Source organism: Bombus terrestris, chromosome 2 (assembly GCF_910591885.1).
Source record: "Bombus terrestris chromosome 2, iyBomTerr1.2, whole genome shotgun sequence".
Lineage (NCBI taxonomy): Eukaryota > Metazoa > Arthropoda > Insecta > Hymenoptera > Apidae > Bombus > Bombus terrestris.
Genome location: NC_063270.1, coordinates 7,985,523 through 8,008,389, shown reverse-complemented (window position 1 = coordinate 8,008,389; position 22,867 = coordinate 7,985,523). Strand labels below are relative to the sequence as shown.

The 22,867-nt window shown below is 41.6% G+C and overlaps 1 long non-coding RNA gene across 2 annotated transcripts in view; it reads left to right on the top strand.

The window, feature by feature from the left end:
- LOC125387183 overlaps positions 1 to 22,867 on the top strand; it is a 53,429-nt gene that overhangs the window by 6,255 nt on the left and 24,307 nt on the right. Inside the window, exon 1 of one of the 2 annotated variants that reach the window (XR_007227743.1) lies at positions 13,099 to 15,652. The exons of the other annotated variant lie outside the window; for it this stretch is intronic. This is a non-coding gene — a long non-coding RNA (uncharacterized LOC125387183). Of the gene's footprint in view, positions 1 to 13,098; positions 15,653 to 22,867 lie in introns of those variants that run through there. 2 annotated transcript variants of the gene reach the window in all.

Here is a 22,867-nt window from a genome sequence, read left to right as displayed (position 1 = left end):
TCTTCGTGAATATCAGGGATTAATTTACCGCTAGATTGCGATCAATATGAACGGTTTGATCGCGCGGAATGGACGCTCGTTCGAATCCATCGTTACTGGAGCTCCTCCGTACGGTGCACCTATTCCTCTGGACGGGGTAAAAAATGTTGAGGCCAGGCCAGCGTGGGGTCCGGACTTATGCACGCTTCAAGAACTCGGACACTTTAGATTTAACCGAGCGTTCGTACGAATAAACAATCCAGTGTTGCGGATTTATTAATTAGAATCGTTAAAATGGCTCATCGCACGAATGTTTCGACTGTTTCACCAGTCGCATAATTAACGTTTTACGTGCTAATTGAACATTTAGGTGTCCTAACGACAGTCGTCGATGATCCTACCGACGATACGTCCTACTTTAATAGCGCTTGACGATGTTTAAATTACTTCAATTACATCTTTGCTACGTAATAGCGGTCGAGCAGGATATGATATGATCGGAACATTAGAACTAATTATAGGTATGTATCGGTAATGTAACGTTTGTAACGTGCTTTGAATTAAACGCGATGGAAATTAGATGAATTAAAAACGTATCGTGCTTCGAGTTTTTTACATACAAGATATTTAGACGGGACATTTACATATATCTCTGTTTCAAAGTACTTCATTGTAAGATCAGAGTTTTTATAAAAAAAAGAAAAGGAATCGTAATATCGGTTATGTTTTATCACGCGTTTTAACACTCATAACCAGCTGAAGTTACACCTAAGTCCTAGCAATTCCAAATCAACGATCCGATAAGATAAGATTTTAAACAACTCTTACATAGTTAACGTCGAATAATCGGAATTTAAAATTTCTTCGAGCGAACCTTTATTTTCTAAACAGATGCAACGTTACTCGTTTATCTCGCAAACAGCAAGATCAACGAGAAGATTAACTCGGGGCGTTGTTACAATGGCCTGGAATTTAGTAATCTGTACAGATTTCAAAGATCGTTCCCCGAATCATGCTGCTTTTCTCTGTACTATATTAGGATACAAAGGTTAAACCGCGCGAGATCAATCACCGACAACTTTCCCGTCCCATCGAGCTTTTTCGGAAAGATTGAAAGTACTCTTGGCTGTTTGCACGCGTAGTCGCGGCCGACGAATCCAAAGGAGGCACGAATCGCGTATATCTATCCAGGAGGCAAGGTGGCTCCGAGCAGGTTTTCGAGCCGATATCATTTGTATCTCCCGCGGCCACGACCTGAAGGCCTCTTACACCCGGACCGCCCCTCCTTCGTGCCTCTCTTATCCCAAACGATCGTCTACCTAATATTTATTTCGCATAGGCTCTTCTTTGATTTTATTTGGATATCGTGTGCGCGTTTAACGGTCGGCGTATCTCATCGGGCCGTTACGCACGTTTACGCGTCGAGCATCGCGCCGCGGCAGCCACGGTAAAACCGACCTTTTATCTGCGATAGCAACCGAACCGGACCCAACAGGGGTAACTTAACACCTGAAGATGGGTGCGTGCGCGCTTCTTAAGTACATACTCGCAGTTACGTTTTTGCGTAGACACTCGATACCGATGCATCGTTCGAACGTCTATTGTACATTTTACTCTTACACTCGAGTGGATTTTTATGCACCTATCTGAATCGAAATTTTTCCATTCATATACATTTTAACAGGTTCGTCGATGATTGCATTTTAGTATATATGCTGTATACGTAGAACGTCGCGCGGAATTTTTGCGGAACGTTGCGGAACAGTGGCATGTGCGAAGAAAGACACGGAAGCAAATTGGCAAACGTATAGCAAAACAAAATTACGACAGACTGATTTTTTATTTAATACGCGCAATGGTTAAAGGGCCATTTATTTTAACGATGTACAGATTGACAAAGATCAATTTTCTCGCCAAAAAATTATCAAATATCGCACCGCTGAATGTTTACTCAAACCAACGAACTTTGTACTACGATTGTTGTAACAAAATTCTCTAGAGAGCGAAGCGATAGTTTAATAAATAAATAAGACAAGTTGGAGAATTATTTTCTGTGAAACGGTGCGCTTTTGTATTTACAACAAAGGGCGTATGGAACGAATTTCTGTATTATTTTAGAGGAATTAATTCAGAGTTGTTACGTGGGTATAGATATCACATGTGTAAATAATGAGTAGCAGCACCGGGAGCATTCATCACGACAAACAGCAGCAACGCCAAAACGGTTTATCTACGATAAACGGACTCTGGCACGTGTAACGTAACACCTTAAATTCATATATGTTCGTACGAATGATCGTACGTCTGGATTATAACAACACATTATACATACAATGAACTATACGCTTACCTACCAGTTTCACATTACTACTTGCTGCCTACGTATACACCCTAAATGTCTTTCATAGATTTGAGTGAAAATTAAACGTTTCAAACGTAAAAGACAAATTAATGCAACATTTCGCTGTAACGTTTATAACATATACGTGTATATAGAATTGTTACGTGGTAATTGTTAAGTTTTAGAATTTTTTAAATAGCGAAAAATTGTCTATTTCCAACTTGAATTTGCTAATGGAACGGTTTTATTTAAAAAATTAAGCAAACAGAAATAAAGATAGATTCGGCAATTTCTTTCGATCGCCTTCGAGAAAGCTGTGTTTTTTGCTTATTCGAGGAAGCCACGCTCCTAATGATCGCTTTAAAAAAGGCTGATGTATCAGTTCGAGGCGAGGCCGAGGGTTAAAAAGTCAAGCAAAGCTGGACCATGGGTACACGTTGGCTGCAAGAAGAAGCAGCATCATCTGCAAAACTCTTTCACCCGCCATAAAGGTTATCAAGGGGCCCGGCACGTGTAACTTAACACCTTAAACTGTTCGTATATACGCGTATAAGGGATTCGTAACACGTTTGAACGCGACCGTGCGGATGCAACCGCACGGACGCGCCGGCAAGGCCCGAGCAGAGCTGGCCATCTCGGCAGATACATTCGAACGTTGGTGCATCGGTGAACGAGAGAAGGAAAGAGAGGCACCGAGAGTCGAGAGAAAGACGAGGCCGTGTCTGCGGTCGTGACTGCCCGTGACATACACGCTCACGTTATACATACATCTCTCGCCGAAGCTGCCACGGACTTTCCACGCGGCATTCGGTTACCCCGATGATCACACTACCAGCGATCATCATCCACCAACCAGCCGAGCAAACAAATTTAGCCGGGCCGGTGACGATAAAAATTATTATCGGGCTCGATCATCGTCTTTCCCCTTGTTCAGCAAGTGTACACGAGAGACGAAAAAAAGTTATCGCTTCTTTGGTACGATCAGTGCGATACCTGTATCGTTTCGCAAATTATCAACTGTGATAGGCGGAGAAGCGTTACCATGAGAAATTACACGTCTCGTGATTAATATCGATAGGTTTGATTTCAACGCGATTGTAACTGTTAATGCTTGAATGGATTACCAGAAAAATAATTTAACAGGATCCAATTTGGTCAAAAGCAACGTTTAATACCGTTCAGGATAAAATACGAACGAACTTGTTACTCTGATCTATCTCATTTACATCGACAACTCCGTGGGTTTCTCAACGTTTAATAAGATATGTGATGGTGTAGTGACGCTGGTCGTACGATTTAATAAAGATATATGATGTAGCTTCTTTTACGATATTCGAAAGATCAGCACGTAATAAGTTAAAAGTCTCGAAATTGTATCTTCGACCATGACAATGCTCCCCCCTTGTAACTCTTGATCGAATTGCATTCTTGGCGCTAGAGCTGATTCGAAACCACGCGTCACGTATTACCTTCGATGCGTTTTCTCACGCGGTCGGGAGAATGAAGCGAGGCAAAGGATTGGAAAGGTTGTAGATAATAGGCGGGATGGCAAGGTAGCAACGGAGGGAGGGGTAACAGAAGATCTTCATCTGTAACATCGCAAATTGAACGAGGATTTGCTGCGACCACGAGCTTCCACCGCAAATGAATGCATATCTCGCGGTATCGATGGTAATACACGTATCCTCTGATTTAAATTACTCGGAACTGCCAGGCTTCCTGCAATTTACAAGTCGCTCGCCCAAAGTAGTATCGTGCTATACGTCTATGTAAATAACTATGGAAGCTTAAAGTTGAATCTCTGCAAACAGTTATCGACCCATTAAATAGAAGATGTTTATCAAATATCGGAAAAGTGGAATTAGGCGAATGAAAGTGTCTACAAACGTTTCATTTATTTAGATAGAAATTCGATTACAAACGTCATCTATGTTCGCGAAAATTTAATAAGTTTTACTTCTTAAATACTGGACGCGTACGTACGTGCCCGATGAACGTCATTAACGTCCATTTCATGGGCCTCGCGCAACTGACAAACGAATTATAAAAGCGTGCAAAAGAAGAAAGAAGAAAAAAAATATAGGGTTCCATCTCAAAGACACGACGTTATTCCATTCTTCTACGACAAAGGCAGTATTTTTGAATCAGGTATCAGCTGTGACGATCCATTTATCTTCCGAAAGCAACAAACTTTTATTCGAAATGCTGCAACATCATCGAATTATCAATTATCTGTTATAGTAACGAATGAAACTAAATCGCCACTTAATTAAATTATTAAATATGGATATTGATTTTCTTCGTCTTCCGACGTTGATCATTGAAAGAAAAGTATTCGGCTACTTTTAGTAACTCTACAAAGTCGAGTGTTTTATATCGCATACGGTTAACTTATACGAGTTGCGTAAAATTGCGATAAAATGCGATAAAACGCGTGCGTAAGTTGTGACAGGTAGAAAAAACGTAGAGAACGCGCAAGACAGATCGATGGAAATATACGATAGCAGATAGGAGAATCGTGGTGGCTGTAACACGAAATACGTACGCTATCTTGAAGCGTGCAAGATCCTGGAGATGGAACGTAGTCCGATCTGTCGAGGGCGTGATTCCATTTCAATATCAGTCCATCTGCGGTTCTACGCAGACACCAATCTCCGTAACACGGGATTCGTCGAATATGAACTATATCTCGCTATTGTATTTTCGCAAACAGAATAAATTATCTATTCCATGAGAAACTCGATCGTAAGTCGATAATAGAAAATGTCATCTGTCATCCGAGGAGACGAAGACGGAAACAAATGGAAGTGGTTGATAGAAAGGAAATTTTTTGCATCTATCTAAGCAAAAGATAGATCCAACCCGGTTGAATGCAGCTGCAAATTTGCGCACACGGTCGAGCATCGAGATTGTGTTTCAAACTATTTAGCAGGTGTGCTTCGGTTCGTAAAGCAAGGGTTGGGCTACCTCCACATACAGATTACACCTGGAACGAACGTCTTCGTCTATTGTTTTTTTCCTGTTCCTTCGTACCCACCCACTGCTATCAGCGTGCACACTCGTATTCTTCCTGTGTCACATGCATACGGTACAATAGGTGCACCTTTCAAAAGGTAACACCGCTAATTGGGGACGCGCTGAACATTTGTAGCAGAGAAACAGACAGACAGAAGGCGCAGTGCCTTAATTGTCACCTTCCTCTTCGAGATTGTATGGCATACCAAGCATGAAGCAATGCTTGCTCGTATGAAAACTCGCTACTAAGGATGTGAAATGGTTACGTCTACCGTGACGATGCCGACTATATAATTAATACTTTCTACGGCAAGCTTTCGCAGTAATCAAGAATCTACATACGCAAGAAGCTTCTCACGGAATTCGTTTCTGTATAAATGAAGTTCTTTTTAATGGCGAAAAATGCTGAAATTTTTCAAATACCAAATGTAAACAAGGCGACGAAACATTTCATAATTCTTAAACGTACAAACTGTTCATCTTCCAGAGCTGGTTAAACTTTTATTTCGTCGAATCTACGATCTACTGAAAAATCGTAAAAGCTCCAGCGTTCGATTATCTGCAATTTTTGCTGATTCGATTCTCGGCCCTCCCTTCGAACATTGGATTTTCATTTTCTTCGAAAGTTGTTTCTCGTTGTTTGAGAAGGACAACCGTGACATACAAGTTGTCGACTTATTGCCCGAGTTGTCCTCTCTTTTGTCGGGTTACATTAGCGCCAGTTTACACACTAGAATTATACCGTCGATATCGAATTCGTCTTTCCTCTTATATCAGGAATTAAAATTAAAAAATTGAATTTCACGAACCGTGGAACAGTTCGCTCGTCTATTTTTAATTTGATTCTACTCTGTTCGAGTAAATGGAGTTTGGATAAAAGGAATTTACATTCGTATCGAACAAGCATTTTTATCTCGTTCTACCGGATACGTACGTGCGAGTGTAGTTTGGAGAACCATAATTTTTTTGAGAGGCACGCATACTCGATTGAAACCGTTAAAATTTCAAACATAAAGTCGTTGAAAGAAATCGTTATAAACTCGTGGTCCTTGTGTCGATCCGTGTTTGCCGAAGAAGCTACAACGGAGAAGTATAAAGTATTCCTTTCGTTCCCTACTCGTTGGACATGGAAAGAGGGTGAAGCTCGGTTGTGAGTAGCAGCGGAGGGTAACGAACGGGCACGTGAGTACGTAAGAGGCTGAGTTAGGTACTAGATAGGTACGCAAGCTAACCCCGGTAGATCGGAGATCGGAGTAAAGTCGTGCAGGATAAACGACGAAAGAAGAGAGGAGAGGAGAGGAGAGGATGGCAGAGGAGTTGAAGGAAGAAGGGACCATCGAGCCGCCACCGTCGTCGTTGTCGTCGCCGCGGCGCGGCGCGTTAAGCCAGTAGGTAGAACCTAAGTCACCGGCAACAACGAACGTTCAGAGAGCTCAGTGATTACGAGGCTGATTGGCCGCCGCGAGATGAGACGGCGGCGTCCGTCCTGTCGACCACAGCTCGTGACGGAACAAGCGCGCACAAGGTTTTTCTTATTTATTCGTATTGTGCTCGCGGCCGCACTCTTGCTTGGCTTTGCGACTGCAACCGGGATACGACTGCAAGCAAATGCGGACGCAGGGAGCTGCTGGGACGAACGACGAAACGAGACGGCGGGAAAAGAAAAGGGAAAGGAACAAAGACGAATATACCCTTAGCCAACGTATATAATTTCATATCGTGGCGACCCGGTGCGCCGCGTAGGGATAGGCGCCACGCCCACCTGTGTGTCTCTTGGGCTGGCGCCCGTCGTGTCTCCTTTCGCTTCACCGACGGTTGTTGAAGCTTCTGCCGTTTGCTGCCTCTTCTTTCTTCCTTTGCTCCATCGAGTTGCTCCTTTCTCCTCCATTTACCACCCTCGACTCTCTTTTCTCTTCCTGCCATCCCCGTTTCACCGTAGCTATCTGTCTTTCCGTTTACTTGTTTTTCCTTCTTTCTCCTCTTCTTTCTCTTCACCTCTTCTTCTCCCTTCTTTCCCGTCACGGCGATATCCTCTACTCTATCCTTTGCTCTGTCAACTCCGTTCCATCATGGGTTCAAGCTTGAATCCGCTCAATTTCCGCGACAACGCCGGCGAATCTGCAAAACCGCAACGCGTGACGACCTAACTGCTTTTCGTTTGAGACCTCAGAGTTAATCGGCGAGCTCCTACGGGTGTCTCGGCTTTCTATCTTCCCTTTTGCTGCTCGGGAAGCCGCGCGCGTCGTTCCATTTCACGCGACCGGTGAAACGATCGTCCCTACGTCCGTATTTCTTTCAATTTACTTTCTCGACAACTTTGGCGTCGTTGTACGTATGATTTGAAATTCGGAATTGCCGCATAATGAAGCTCGTTGCTGTATAAAGTATAGCCATATTTTTACACGATGCTCGTCGTACCTTCTTCGTTTATCCTGTTGATTTATCCTGGTGTAATATGGACTTGCAGGTATACCGAAAGGTTAAGATTTAACGTAAAGATATAGCTTCAATGTGTAAGTTATAGGCGGTACTATTCTGCTAATGAACTACTTGATCAATGGGGGCGCCTTGCTGAAGAAAGCGTAAGTCATAATACCGACTGTTACTGTCTGCAAGCTATTTCATTGTAAGTAAAGTACGACACGAGGATAAAGCGCGAAGAAAGAAGCGAAGAACAGAAAATAGATTATACATAAAGGAGAAAAATTAACACGAGTACAAAGATCAAAGAATTTGTTTAAGTATTGCAATGTTATAAACAAAAGTTGTAAGATATTTGTAACAATACAAAACGAAAATGTCGAAAGATGCGGTTGTTGCTGTATGTTGCTGTCGCAAACTTATTAAAGTAAAGAAAAATTTGTAAGTAGACGGTTTTCGCCTGTTAAGTATTTTTATTTCTATAGGGGGGGGGGGGGGAACAAAATCGTACGAAGAAAATTTATGAAGCAAAGACGTACTATGTACAAGCAGCCGTGCTTCTTATTGTAACAAAGAATCTCCGCTATAACGAGAACTCGACAAGAAGTAGAAGAATGCGTCTTTCTCGTTCCATTCGATCGGATATGCAGACATACGCGTACTCTGCATTGTGAAAGAATGACTTTATGTTTATTCACTTTGATAGTTCAAGGAACCCACTGAGATGCTACAGTAAGAATTAGAAATTTCACTCTTAACGGAAATAGGGTCGAGTACATCCTATTACAAATATATAAATAAACGATTTGTTTACAGAAGGCGAAAGCAAACTAAGATATTATCCTAATATGAGCATAACATTTTAAATAACAGTAAATTAAGAATCAAAGATCAATTTGATCACAATTTATTACAATTATTGTTCGCCGTATACACGTTCAAATATTTACATAGAGTCGTAGCTCGAGATGACGCTCACGTAACTACGATCGTTACTGATAAGTAAAATCAGATACGTTACAGTCTATATTCAGAATACGAAAGGAAACATACCGCTGTTGTTAGATCAACATACACGAGACACAAACGGAAGAAAAGAACGAAAGTAAAATTAACACATTGATATATGTAGTACTCAGAGAATCGAGCCACTCGTCTTACCACTGATTGCGTCCTCACGTACAGTTCGAATTGCCGAACAAAATTGCCCGCGCGGACAAAAAATCCCGACAAGGCTGTAAAACAAGAAGGACGAGAAAAGAAAGAAACGAAGCAAATGGAAAGGATGAAAAGAGGGCCAGTGCGCCGCCGCAATGTCGATCGAACGAGATTTGCAAAAGGAGAGACCGCAACATGCGCCAAGTTATTTATAAAGCCGTGTTGCAAATCTTGGCATGCATTATCACCGGAATCATAAAGTTGCTACGTAAAGCTTCTTACCTATGAAACAGAAATAAAATTGTCCAAACACGATCTAATTTGCATGTGAAAAAATTATTGGAACGTTACCAGCTTGTCGTCTCAGGTAGCGAACATTACATCTCCTTGTATAAATCCGTTTCATTCTCTCGAGAAAGGAGAACGAGTGTAACCGAAAAGGAAAAAAAAAGAAAAGGGAAAAGAAAAAGAAAACAGAAAGAGTTGCACATATTGGACAGACGAGCGGGAAAAGAGCAGGTGGGGAAGATAAGGACAGGGCAGAGAAGAAGAGAAACGATAGAAGGACAAGCGTACGGCCGCAACGCCGATCACGGGACCTTTGCGAAAGGGCAGAGGCTCGCGGGGAGAAAAACGAAGCGACTATGGAGTCGTCTGCGCTGTAGAGATACCAGAGCACACACGACGAGGAAGAAGATTATTGTGTAGCGCGAGAGGGTAGGGCATGACCCTGGGCGGCCACGAAGATCGGTACCACAGCAGCCTCGCCGCCACCATCCACGTTCGTACGTCTACACACGTGCAACGCACACGTGCGCCTTCTTCAACCACCGATCCGCAAGAACGATGTAGGCTCGAACAGCATAAACCGAGCACACGCGGTCTCGTGAGAGCAAGAAAACACAATGCACCGTCACGGCTTTCTTAATCGCTCTCGATCTACTCGTTTCCTGACACAAGGAAGGATACCTATATCGAGAACTTAATTTCGACGACTTTCTTGTCAGTTCATTCTTACGTACCTTTTTTCGTCGAAATGGCGTTAATTTTCACACCGTCTCGTAATTCTGCGGAAAATTCAATACGCATCTTTATTCGTTAAGACTGTATATCACTGGTGACATTTTTGTTATCGCAATATAGCCATTTTTGCGATTACAACTTCATTTATTGGAACATAATTTTAATTAGTTCCCGATTAAACGACCTCCTATACAAATTTAATTATTTATGCTTCATTTATATTCACAGCTTCATCCTTGTTCAGACAAGCGGCTATTGTGATGCTTTAGTATTTTTTAGTTGAAATACCTGTTATCGTAGTTGACAGTATTGTTGAACGATCGACATGAAATTTAGCTTAGACAACAAGGCTGCTACTTATTCTTTAAGAGTTTGTTTGTTGTTATATTAGAAATATGCTTAACGCTGATCACCGTCCGAATAGTTTAAGAGATATGCATAAAAATACAATTAATTTTGTATCAATTTCGACATACGATGGCTACTTAAAGGCGAATATCGATAACCTGGGAATAATTTCACACGGATTGTGTAAGAACTCGATTGTTTCGCGTAGCTTGGCGAATAGCCCGTAGCTATCGGTAACACGTGGGACGGTGCGTATTCTCGAGAGCGCGTCGAATAGTGCCCGTTTACCGATCGGAGCTCGAGTCAAAGGCAACATAGCGAATGTAACTAAATCAAGCAGCACACACGGTTCGGCGGTGCAGACACAAGCGTTATGAGAGCGAACAAACACAACGCCCGTCACGTATTTCTTAATCGTTCTCGATCTATCCGTACCGTAATTTCAACACCGGTACATGTCCATTACATACGTATTTATGCATCTTATATGGACACTTACGTACAGATCATGTACGTGTTAGCGTTCTATATCCTACACGGACTCTTGGTGTACCCAGAGCTTACCCCCTCATTCCACGGGTCAATGGCTCGATGCCTCGACTTTGCTCCGATCTGCTTCGCTCCGCTCTGCTTCGTACCACCTCTTTTCTTTCCCCCTTGTGCCTCCTCCGCCGTGAGAGGCATCGTCTCCTCCCCACATACGCTGTTTCAACTCTACTTCGTTCGTTCGTGTTACTCTTGGCGAGAGCACCCTGCCGTTTCGGAGACTTCAATGCGCGACAGCTCCTCTTTTCTCGACTCTCCTCTCTCTCCTCTCTGGCACCTCTTCGCTTCCCCATTCCTCCTCCCCACCATCTGCCTTCTGCCTACTCTTTCGCCAAGCTTGTACCTTCCCCTTTTCCTCGGCCACGTATTTCTCTGGCCAACAGGTATTTTTCTACCGCCGCTTTTCCTTTCGCATGTACGTCGTGTGTGTGATAAGTGCGTTGCGATTCGATGATATAATGATTTACTGAAACGCGTGTACGAAAGTGCCGAGAGCGTGATTATTATTGTCGGTGATTATCGACGTTGTTATTAGCTAAATGGTGGGAACATTAGAGCAAAAATGTTCGAAGCCCTGCAATTCTAAATCTTTTTTGCCCTGAATTTGTTCTCGCAAGGTTACATTCATAAAACGACTTTTCGCTTCTAGAAAGTTAACTCGATATATTTCTATCCGAATCGCATTTATCGATCTATTATATTTTCCTGTTGTATTTCGTCGTTATTTGCTTATTCTACTTACCGTACATTCAATTTTTTTAATATTTTTCAAAAATCAAATTTACCGATATCTTTGATACTCGATAATATCAGTATCAATCCGAGTAATGAAATACAGTAGATACTTGCACGATTGTTATATTTCTTATTTTGCTCTGTAGTCTGGTATTGTACAGTGTCGAAAGAGCGTTTAAATTAACACGCGATACAATCATAATAGGTACGAGATAAGCTTTAAAACTGTAAACCGAAAATTACTTTTCAAACTTGAAACGTGCAACACACTGGATCGTTCCGTAGGATTATAATTTATCTCCGGTTGATATAGAGTCCGCATCGATGATTGTGTGCAAAAGACATTCTGACTGTCCGAAAGAACGATTTCTTAGTACATGCTTCTTCGGTAGATGATGAAACTACAACGATACGCGGTGTACCAATAACATACCGACGAGATAACGTCGAGTCATTCGGAGAGGAGCGAACGTCTAAGATACCATACGTACAGCCACGGAACGTTAGGCAGCGAGCTTCGACGAATTGGAGCACGAACAGTATTGTATTCACATCCGGAGCATAGGCTTCTTTGAAACGAGCAACAACGCGTATACGGCGTTGCTCGCAAAAACGTAATTGGTAGGCACTGAAGCTGTGATTATTCGAGTAGAATTTCACGGAATGGAGCTAAATGGGTTTGAGGAACAAACAATTTACGCTGGGCAGCACCAGCTGATTGCTCATAAAGTCGTGTAAGTATAAAGTATCGGTGGATGTTTGTTCTTTACCGGACCGATGACGCGGTCGTCGTCCTCTATTCTTGATTCTTCTTTGACACGGACGTTCGTTGGATTTTGATCAGGATTTTCACGCCTTCGTTTGCCGTCAGAGAAAAAGTGCCTCGCCAAAGTCCATAGAAACAGATACTTTCATTGGGATATCCGTGCTGCTCGTAAAGAACGATATAAGAAGGCACACTATTTTCGTTTTCTTTCGAAAGTCTATTAAGTCGATTTCCTACGAAACATTACGTAATACGTTAAAATGTAAATGGAAACGTATTTTAAGTTAAGATATTGGTTTTAGTAAACCAACCAAGGAAATACGGACTTTCGTGTCTGAAAGATAAATATCACGTTTTATTGTCAGCTTCCTAAATTAAAAATTGACAAGATGATTTAATTTTGCTAATTAGTAGACGAAAATGTTTGTCGTGAGTACGCGAGTTCATCGAAGAACAGAGCAATAATTATTCTTTCTTACTATGTCTAATACATTCCATCGTATAATGGACGCTGGAATTTTTCATCAAAGGTAATAACTTCAAACGATTCTTTTTTTTTAATTATCGTTTATTACACGTAACCACTATTGGAAGGAATATCGAAATAACCACAAACGCAACAATAAAATCTATCTTCGATATAAACATGCATTGGCGTACTCCTGCTTGATTGGATATAAAAACAAAGTAGAAGAAACGCCTTTATTCCGTTTATTCGATAATTACATCGGGAACATCGACGAACAATTGAAATATTAAATTCCATTAAAATATTCGCCCGCGCAGTACGCAACGAAAGGCAATCGTATTTTACTCATAGACTGAATTACGAAACTAATAATCGATCGGAATGCGCTTCTTTCGTTCGTTTCATACAGCCAATCGTCGTACGATTTTTATTCGTGCAAATAGCATTTTGGGAGTTACATTCCACAAGCTCGTTACGTATCGATAAATAACAGCGTGTGCATAAGAAATCGATGTACGTCGATACTAGGAACGTATCTCGACCCATATAACGTGTTCGACTATCGACATTCCAGTTAGCAGAAACGTAACGTCGAGTCTGCTTCTTGGAAAGGAGAAAATAAGGAAGCTAGCAGAAAAATTCGTTACGGTTAAGCGCTAATCGCACGTGAATACGTCGAATTTTAACCGCAACTGGCATGCTTACAATTAAAATGCGATTTAAAGCGAGCAATTTTTTAGAACACTCTTATCTGTGTCGGGTCGTTTGAAACATTGCTTAAACGATGAGAAATTTTCCGTTGTTAACAAGAAAATATTACGTTAAACTGTCTCGCTGTGATTCACGATTGAGCGGTCGTGCGAATGTCTATGTCAAGAAAAAGAAAGAAAGGAAAAAGAAAAGAAAGAAAGAACCGTAAGTCCACCGATCAGGGACCATGGATGTCCATGGACTCCTGCCCGATTCCCATCTCCCCATGCTCCTTGGAAACAAGGAACAAACTGTAGCATCGGACAGCGAAGGCTCCCACTTGTGGGAACCATCGTGCACCATGCCGTGCTCTCTGGACCACGAAGTGAAAGGTCTGACTCGGAGTTAACTGACTGACTCGCAGTGTATTTGAAGTGTACGGCCTGTGTGCAAGGTGATGTATCTCTACCGACTCTCTTACAGGAGGGCCGCACGAGAAACGGACGCACACGCACGCAAGTCGCGAGTTGCACGATGTACGGATACACGGAGATCCGCGGTTCTATTCCAGTATACATCGTACATTCGTCTTACATGTGTATATATGTGTGTATATATACATATACATGTGTATGTACTTTACGTGCATACGTATCTATGTACATACGAGACGTTACGACCGCCATGGTAATCGGCCATAAACCGCGAAACTATCTCTACATACGCGTCGAGATGCTTGCATCTGCCATCCTGCACCTGCACTCGATCTTTGTTTATTGGAATCGTCGTGTTTTCTTGGATACCGGCAGAAGCGGAACGTAAGAAAGGAGTTTGCGCCTCTTCGTCTGCACAGTCAGGGAACAAAGCGTTTCATTGTCCTCCGCGTTAGGTTCGCGTATACGGATCGAGGCGGATCGTCGGGATTGAAAGTCGTTCGGCGGACTCGCTGGTTAGAAATTTTCATTACTTCGATCGCTACTGTAATTTTACTCGTTCTCTGCCGGCTGCAAGTTCTGACTGTTCTATTCGAAAGCTATACGTTGCTGGATAGGAAATCGCGTGACTCGGAAGGAATAACGTTCAGACCGGATAATTCGTACTACTTGCTTGTAAAGAATATCGACGTTATCGGTTGCTGTCTCTTCTAATTTCGATACTCTATGCCATCATAGTCAGACGTCTATCTATTAAAGTATCGACGAAAATTTATGATCATCGATGTCCTGTTTCGTCGTTTATTTTTTCTCCTATACAAATTATGCAGAAGCTCGGGGAAAAGAGTGGACTCTATGGACAAGAACGAGGACGGTAAAGTCGAGCACCCGTCCTTCGGAAACGTCTCAACATCTTTCCCGGCGGCCTTCATTTCGCATTTAATCCTGGAACTACCCTCGCGTATTTCGTAGTGAGCGGAGCGCAAAATACGCGAAAGACCAAAGACAACGCCCTTAGGTACTTATATACGATGTTGGTGGTAAAGATGAGACGTAAGAAGCGAGGGGGTTGGGAGTGCTCGAAGGTGGAACGAGGAGAATGGAGATGAGTATGGGGTGGGGGCTGGGTTGGCTAGGTATGTATAAGCAGAAGAAAGCGCGGGTCGATTAAAAGTAGCGAGGGTGTTTCTCCTCTCGTTACCGGAGAGCGAGCAAGCGGTAGCGGGACAGGGATGGAAAGATGGAGAAAGACGGAAAAGGATGAAAGCCGGTCGAAAGTCGAAGAAAGATGGATAGACCGGGAGAAGGTTAGCGTAAAGAAAGAAAGAGAGAAAGTGTGTAAGTGAGAAAGGGAGAGAAGTTGGAACGGCGGAAGAAGGTGGGCAGTGGTGTAAGACGAGGAGAGGGATAAAGCAAGAGAGAGAGAGAGAGAGTGAGTAAGAGCAAGGAAGAACAGAGGAGGAAGAAGAAAAGGGCTATAAAGCAAATGCGACGAACAGAGACAGGAATGTAGTTCTGATCCGGAGGGGTTCGTAAAACGCCGCGCCGCCTACGTTGGATCGCGAGGGGAGGACAGGGAAGAGAAGACTCAAGAATCTCAACCTTTATTTGGATTTAAGTAAGGAAAAGGGTTGTAAGATGTGTCGGATCTGGTGGATTCGGGGCCAGCCAGGACGAAAAGGAAGGGAAATTTCACGATGGCGTGGCGCATACGGAAGAAGCTCGAGGTACGTGAATGTAAATTTTATGATCAAAGTAGCGGATTAATACGGAAGCAATGCTTCTCTGCGGTTACCGGCAAAGATGTCTGTTTGTAGTTGTACCATCCTGCTGGTGGTTTTAATACTTTTCGTTTAAACGATACACCTCTGCGTTGTTTCTAAAAATATCCACAGATTCTTCTATAAAAACTATGTACGTGTACGTTTCGCACTTACTAACCGACGATCTGAAAATCGACAAAATTATACGTTTCAATTCGTTGAAATTTAATCTCGCGCGAAACATGAATATTCAGATGTAAACACGCGATATTAAATCGAGATAGGTATCTGTCCGCAAACGAGCAAAACTTCGTGCGGCGAGAAACTCTCTTAATTCACGATTCTCGTTTCACCGTATCAAAAGGTATGACACGGCGTGTAGGTACGGTGGAAAAAAAAATTCGTGACCGTTCGAGCGCGGTGAAATCTGCTAGGTAAACCTAGAAGAGCAACGCTTGGAACAGAAACGATTTACTCGATGTCCAGTTTGGCCGTAAAAAAGCGAATGGCAGGGAGGAGCAACAATTCCAGAACAATAATTCGAAAAGTTCCTTCGTTTGGAACAATAATTAAAATAAACGTTTCGCGGCGCAAGTTTCGCTGCAAGAGAGGGAAGAAAAATGAATCGAGTTAAACGTGAAATACTTCCGAGCATCTGCCACTGTTGCCCGCGCTTCGTCAAACGAATCGACTGAAAAACTATGTGCGCTGAATGGGGAGAAAGGGAGGTCACGAATTTCATCTCGAAGCCTCGACTATCGGCAGCCTCGCCATCAGCTGTTTCGTAGTTTAAACTGTAATTTAACGCATCAGCAACGGAAATCGAGCTTCCAATCCTCCGTCTTCGTCCATCTCGGAAAGATATACATAAATATCTCCTGAACACGAAGAAACAACGACGAGAATCGAGGGAACATCGGCGGTATATGCGTTTACCTGCTACCGAAGCATGTCTAACTTCACGAGCCGTTGCCTTCGCGATACAGGTCGCGCCAACGCACCGATTACCGATCACGGTTAATAATACCCGTTGTCTATAGCGATTAACGACTGATCAGGCGCTATTTGCGGCTCTATGGCCCAAGACAATTCAATCCGCGTTTTCGAAAAAAGTCTCGTAACTGTCGTTGAACAACGTTCTAACGGCCGCAGCGATTCCAACATCTATAAGAAAACGTTTGAAATGCTAGACAAACGATTTAAGGCTAAATGTTCAGATGGAGCAGACGGATACAGTTCTCTTTAAATGAACATCGTTTTATCCAATTAAATCAGACTATTTATACGCATGGATGTATCCAAACATCACGTTACGATTCAGTCGTATAACTGTCTATGATAAAAAATTATCCGCTGAATATAATATACAACGATATAATAAGTGGGAAATATTAAAAAACCTTGTACACAGGTAACCGATCGACCGAATCTCGTAAAATTTCTTTTTTAATAGATAACGAGCGTTACACAGGAGACAGGAATTTTCGTTTTACTTCGATAGAGCTGGCCAGAAACTCGGGAAAGTGGGTTAACGCCGGCCTGTTTTCGTTGGAAGTCCGTACGCATTCTGCAACGGAATAAATCAGACGGGCAGCCGAATATTTATTTTCGAGGGGAAAATTCGAGGAAAGTTTTTCTTCGTCGACCGCGGCAACTTCCGTTGCGATCCGTTAACCAGAAAGAGAGCAAATGAAATCCAGCGGCGGACGAGTCAAATAAAAATCCTCCAACTGTAAGTTACACGTCGACCGAATCGAATTTACGACTTTGAAGGGTGATCGGTGACGCATCACGCGAGTAACGTCACGTGTGTTAATTTAATCGTGGTAGTTGCTCGATCGTTAGTGCGTTCGGTTTCGTCGGTCCACGAAGGAACAATGAGATGATTGAGGATGGGAAAGGGAAGAAGAAAAGAATAAGGGACAATGCGGTGGATAATCGCTAAACAGACATATCAAACATTCGTGTAACTGTTCCGATCGACGGTGCATCATCGTGATAAATAAATTCGGTGAGTCGCCCTCGTGTACAAAGGCGCTACGCTAATTGAACACGCTTATCGGGCTTCATCGATCATCCGGCCCGAAAAATGTATTTAACCGCGTCACGAAACGCTCGTGAGACGTACAATTATACTCGGCGGCGTGTGAGTATCGTACAGACGCGCACAGGTAACCACATTCGCTCGCGTAGCATGACTTAAGAGGGCATTCACGGCCCGCCCGTGTAGTTCCTTTTAAACGAATTACAGCGATAAAGACCCCCACGGAGGTGTTTCAATGTATGCACGTATTCCGATTCCACAGTCTCTGGATGTATATCAGGACGTGTACATACACTATCGCGCGTACGTATTTCGATATTTTGGTGAATTAGTAGCAAAGGTAAATTTTTGTAAATCCAGCGATAAACAAATATCTCTAATATACCTTTGAGCGATAGCGCGTAAGTGCGTAGAACATTAAGATCGAAGCGATATCTATAACAATCTGAATATACTTGGGAAAGAACGCTTGTAATATTTGAAGGTATTTTAGGTTTCTGTTAAAAGGAACCATAAAATAAATTCTTACTATATATATGGACTCTTCCTAACGGTTCTACATACGTACATACGTTGTATAGTAATCGTGTTCCGATAAAAACGAATAAACGTATTCTTCACCATCTCAGGAATAGATAATGATTCTACTTATTTGCCAGGTCGCAAGTTTCTATTAATGGGTTTGCGTTAGGCTCGCTTATTATAGATCTTATTGTTGCCTCTAATAGAAACGTGCTGCATTCTTTATAACAAGTTATCTTGAATATTTTCTTAGTTGTAATTTATAGATTTATTTGATAAATAATTTTGGTATTTGATTAATAATTTTTATTTGATAAACAATTAGATGGATATTTTCGGAGCTTTCAGACCGAGATGCGCATCGTGAACCATAATGGAACGAGAGAGATTCTACGGCTGAAAATAAGTTGAAACGGTAGAATGACATTCTATACTGCGGAGCTTCGTTTTTCAAAAAAGATATTTGAAAGTCGATCGAGTTCGCGTGTCCTTCTGATCGATACCCGATGTAATAAATTTGATTACAAAGCAAATTTTATTATCGTGACATAACGTAGTATCAAAGTTTATTCACTGTCGATACATATCTATCGGCTGGTTCTCAAGATGTCAGAGTAAAAATAATAAACGTAACGGGTGACAATAAACTGTACATAAATGAATAGTATTTGATTGATATCGAAGGAAAAGATAGAAATCAGAAACTTTTAGGTTCTGCGAGATTGCGCTGCCCGCGGTATAGTTCTAATATTACGCAGAAAATATCGAATCACGAATTCCTTGATTCGTGTAATGACTTTCATGCAGGAAAGAATCGTATCCATTGAGAGCCTTCTCTTAGGATGGAAAGGATTAGGATATTGTTCACGATAAGATAATAACACGTTGCAGTAGATGCATTTCCATTACACGTTTCCAATGTAAGATGCATATCTGTGTAGGTACTCCTCGTTGCTATATCGTGTTATTTCGCTGGTTCGGTAGAAACTGATAGTTAATACCAGTAATACGTGCGACAATCCTGATAGTAAACACCTTGTAACATTGCATTGTGTACAGAATCTGTCATAGTGGCGGTTTATAGCCACATGCATCACGGAGATATCCCCATCAGCAAAATACGCGCGAATTAGATCAACTTTCAAATGCCCGTTTTCCAAGGAACAAATATCGCGAAAGTTATTCTGACATTTTAATTCATCTCGTGCTAGAAGATCTTCCTCACTTCGCTGGTATCGCGATTCGTAGTCCGTATGACACATATGTATGCGAGCTGTATTACGAATATACATTAACAGAATGATTAACGAGCTTTGTCAATTTGCGAAGCGATCCTTTTTCACAAGTGCAATTAAATTTCCTTTTTCAAGGGAATTGTACGAGTTCTTTCGCATGAATCGATTCCTCGGGCCATTCTATAAATAAAGGACATGAAATATTCTTTCTCGAAAACTTAATAACCACTCGAACGTTCCACCATTGCATTTGCCACACACATTTACCCATTTACCCACCATCCCCTCGTCATATTTTTCACGACATCGTTTTATCGTTTCTCTGATATAGAATTTACATCTATAAAATTTCACTTAAAAAGAAACGAACAAAAAAGGAGGACATTTTATATCTATGCATCCAGGTAGTATAATTAGTCCGTAGCTGTGATCCTTTTTATTACATTTTTCATTCAGAAAGCTTGATCTATCGGTATAGATACAATAAACAGAGCTGACTCTGTCTGTTCCGAAGATCTCTCTCCGTTCTATCGGTGCGTCTTTTTCATCCCACTCTCATTCCTCCTCTTCTATCCATTCATCGAGCAACCCTCTCCGGCCAAGAAGTATTCTCTCTCTCTTTCGCTCTTCCTCTCCCTTCTTGGATCTGATTCGATTTGTCGTACAATGCTGTTCACGATGTGATTACATGCCAAAGGTCCCTACAGATAGCTGAGCGATGGCAGAGCTTAGGCAGCGTGTAAGTTAACAAAGTACCGCACTGTTGGCGGGCTCTTCCGTCGACGCTGAAAACGCTGACTTTCCCGGTTAGGCGTTCTACCCTCGAAACTGACTTTCGTATGGTGTTGATTCCCATTTGCGAAGGGTAGAGGCAGCGTATGCTATAGGGAACGAAGTGAAAAAGTCCGCTGAACTTTCAAGCGCCGTTGGATACGAGCTAAATCGAGGAAAAACTGAATCGATTGTTAAGCCGAAACTTTCGGTAATTAACGGAATACATAATTGGCTATTCCCGGAAGATTGCCTTCAAATTAAACCGCGAATACGATTCAACTCCAATAAAATCGCTCAAGTAGTGCTTGAACGTGTAACGCGATACGTTGTTGCTTTTAACATTTAACATTTCTTTCTCTGACATGCGAACCGAAATTTCCTGTTTCTTCTCGTATTTACGATTGACGACGCGTGATCTGCACGACCCGTATCATAGAGTATTTCTACTCTTAATATCTAATTATCCAACATTGTTTGTTTGTCAGAAGTTTTTGCACTTTAGATTTCTCTTCAGTTTCTGTTAACGCGTAACGATACATGGTCTAGTCGTAAGTGAAAAACAGAGCGAAACATCTGTAAACTATCGTTTAAAACGTTTCCAGAGTTTGTACGGTGTATCGATTCTATCCTCACAGGAATACGACTCGTTAGCAACATTCTGAAATTGAGAAGAAAAGAAAGCAAGGGACTTTCACATTGTGTATCGCGTAAGCTATTTTACGAGCGACGCAAGGCTCTTCTCAAGATGAAATCAGTGACGGGGCAAAAGACCTTACGAACGATTATCACGTATGGATCTTAATTCGTCATACTCGTGTGAGAACGTGTGTTTAATTTCACGAGGAGTAGATGGCAAGACCTCTTCGACCGTGACTAGCGAGAAAACTGTTTAAGTCCCATTATGTCGAGCACTATCGTTTCAATTAGATTCGATTGCTAGTCAACGGATGGAAACTCGTTTTCACGTTCATTTTTATATCGAATTCGTATTTATTTACGTATCAGGTAATAGAGATAAAGAGATAATAGAGAAGAGAGAGAAAGAAGTCCGCGTTAGCAGTCGTATAAGTACAGTGACAGCATCGTTGAACATATTACGAGTCATCGAGGGATTTAGTAACCGTTACGCGAGTCACTTCTTTCATCGAATACTGCGTCGAAGAATACTGTGTGGTACCGAGCGAATCGAATCTCTGTTACTGTTTGATATATCACCTTGTCGAATTTCTTTCCAGCACTTTTGAATCCTGTACGTTATTTTAACGTATTCATGTACAGTGCTATCGGTGTATTCGATTAATTTACAACCGCGTCAGCATCTTACCTGAGATACTATGCTCCTTGTATAAAGAATAGTAATACAGTATGAAATATACAGACTCGATCGATCGATTAATCAGGTCATTTGGAATACGATTACATTTATTTTTTTAAAATAAATGGAAATAATTGGCCCTTATTTGAATACATCGAGTCTCCGCGCTCGATGCTCTAATTCACTTCACGAATATTTGATGAGGTTTAAATCCGGCAAGTGGTCAGTTTAAAATTTCTACAACTTTCAAGGATTCTGAACTAAATGAACTGCTTAAAGGTAGGTACCGTTCTGGTATCAAAATTGGTCGATACATTTAACATTACTATGTTATTAATACAATCTTTAATTCAACATCCACTGAATAATATATATTCTAGTATCTTTATGATATTCGATACTACTTCGGTAAACTGAATCCCATGCACAAAAGGAATATTCGTAATATATCCTAACGTATTCTCGATGATTTTTCATTTCTATAATTTTAATATCCGAAGAAACAATTTTCCTACATTTTGCTAATTTAATTGCATAGCACGTAGAATGATCGATAAATTACAATTTACTATTGAAAGCAGAAGCACTATGCATATCTTTCGCGGTTCATCCTTTAAGCGTCGTATTACTTCTAAACTTTCTGTCCGCAGCGTACGCCTGCTTATAATTCCTTTTTATATGAAATTCATTTTAGCTTTTTATCTGCAGAAAGTTCTTTGCACGGAAAGTTTTCACTTTCGTAAAAAATTAAAATCACTTACCTTTCACATTCCGAAGAACGAAAACATTCGCGTTTTAACTCTGTAAAGCACATATCTATATCAGAGAAAGAATTACCGTGAAATATTCGATCAAGTATTATTTTAATAATTTAAAAATCCGCAAGATTTTATGTTTGACATATAGGTAAATTATACTCTCTTCTCTTATAGTAAGCTCTTTATCAGACCTGTACCATTACGTATCGTAAGGTCGTCAGTATTTAGCCTGGAGAATGCAATATCAAACATCTATGTGAAAACACCATAAATAATCGCAAAGTCTTACGCTTTCTATCGATTCAGATAAATATCCAACGCTTTCGACTCGAGGTTACGCTTCGTGGCGAAAAAAAAAAAAAGAAAAAGAAAACGTCGATACAACCTCCATTTTGCTTCGCGTTAACGGTCATTAACTCTTGCTCTCAATTTCCATTACGCGGTGGCACGGCGACACGTTCACCTCGTTTAACCCCGGCGGAGGGTTAGCGGAGGACAACTGGAAATAAAATATGAACGCCGGGCTTCCAG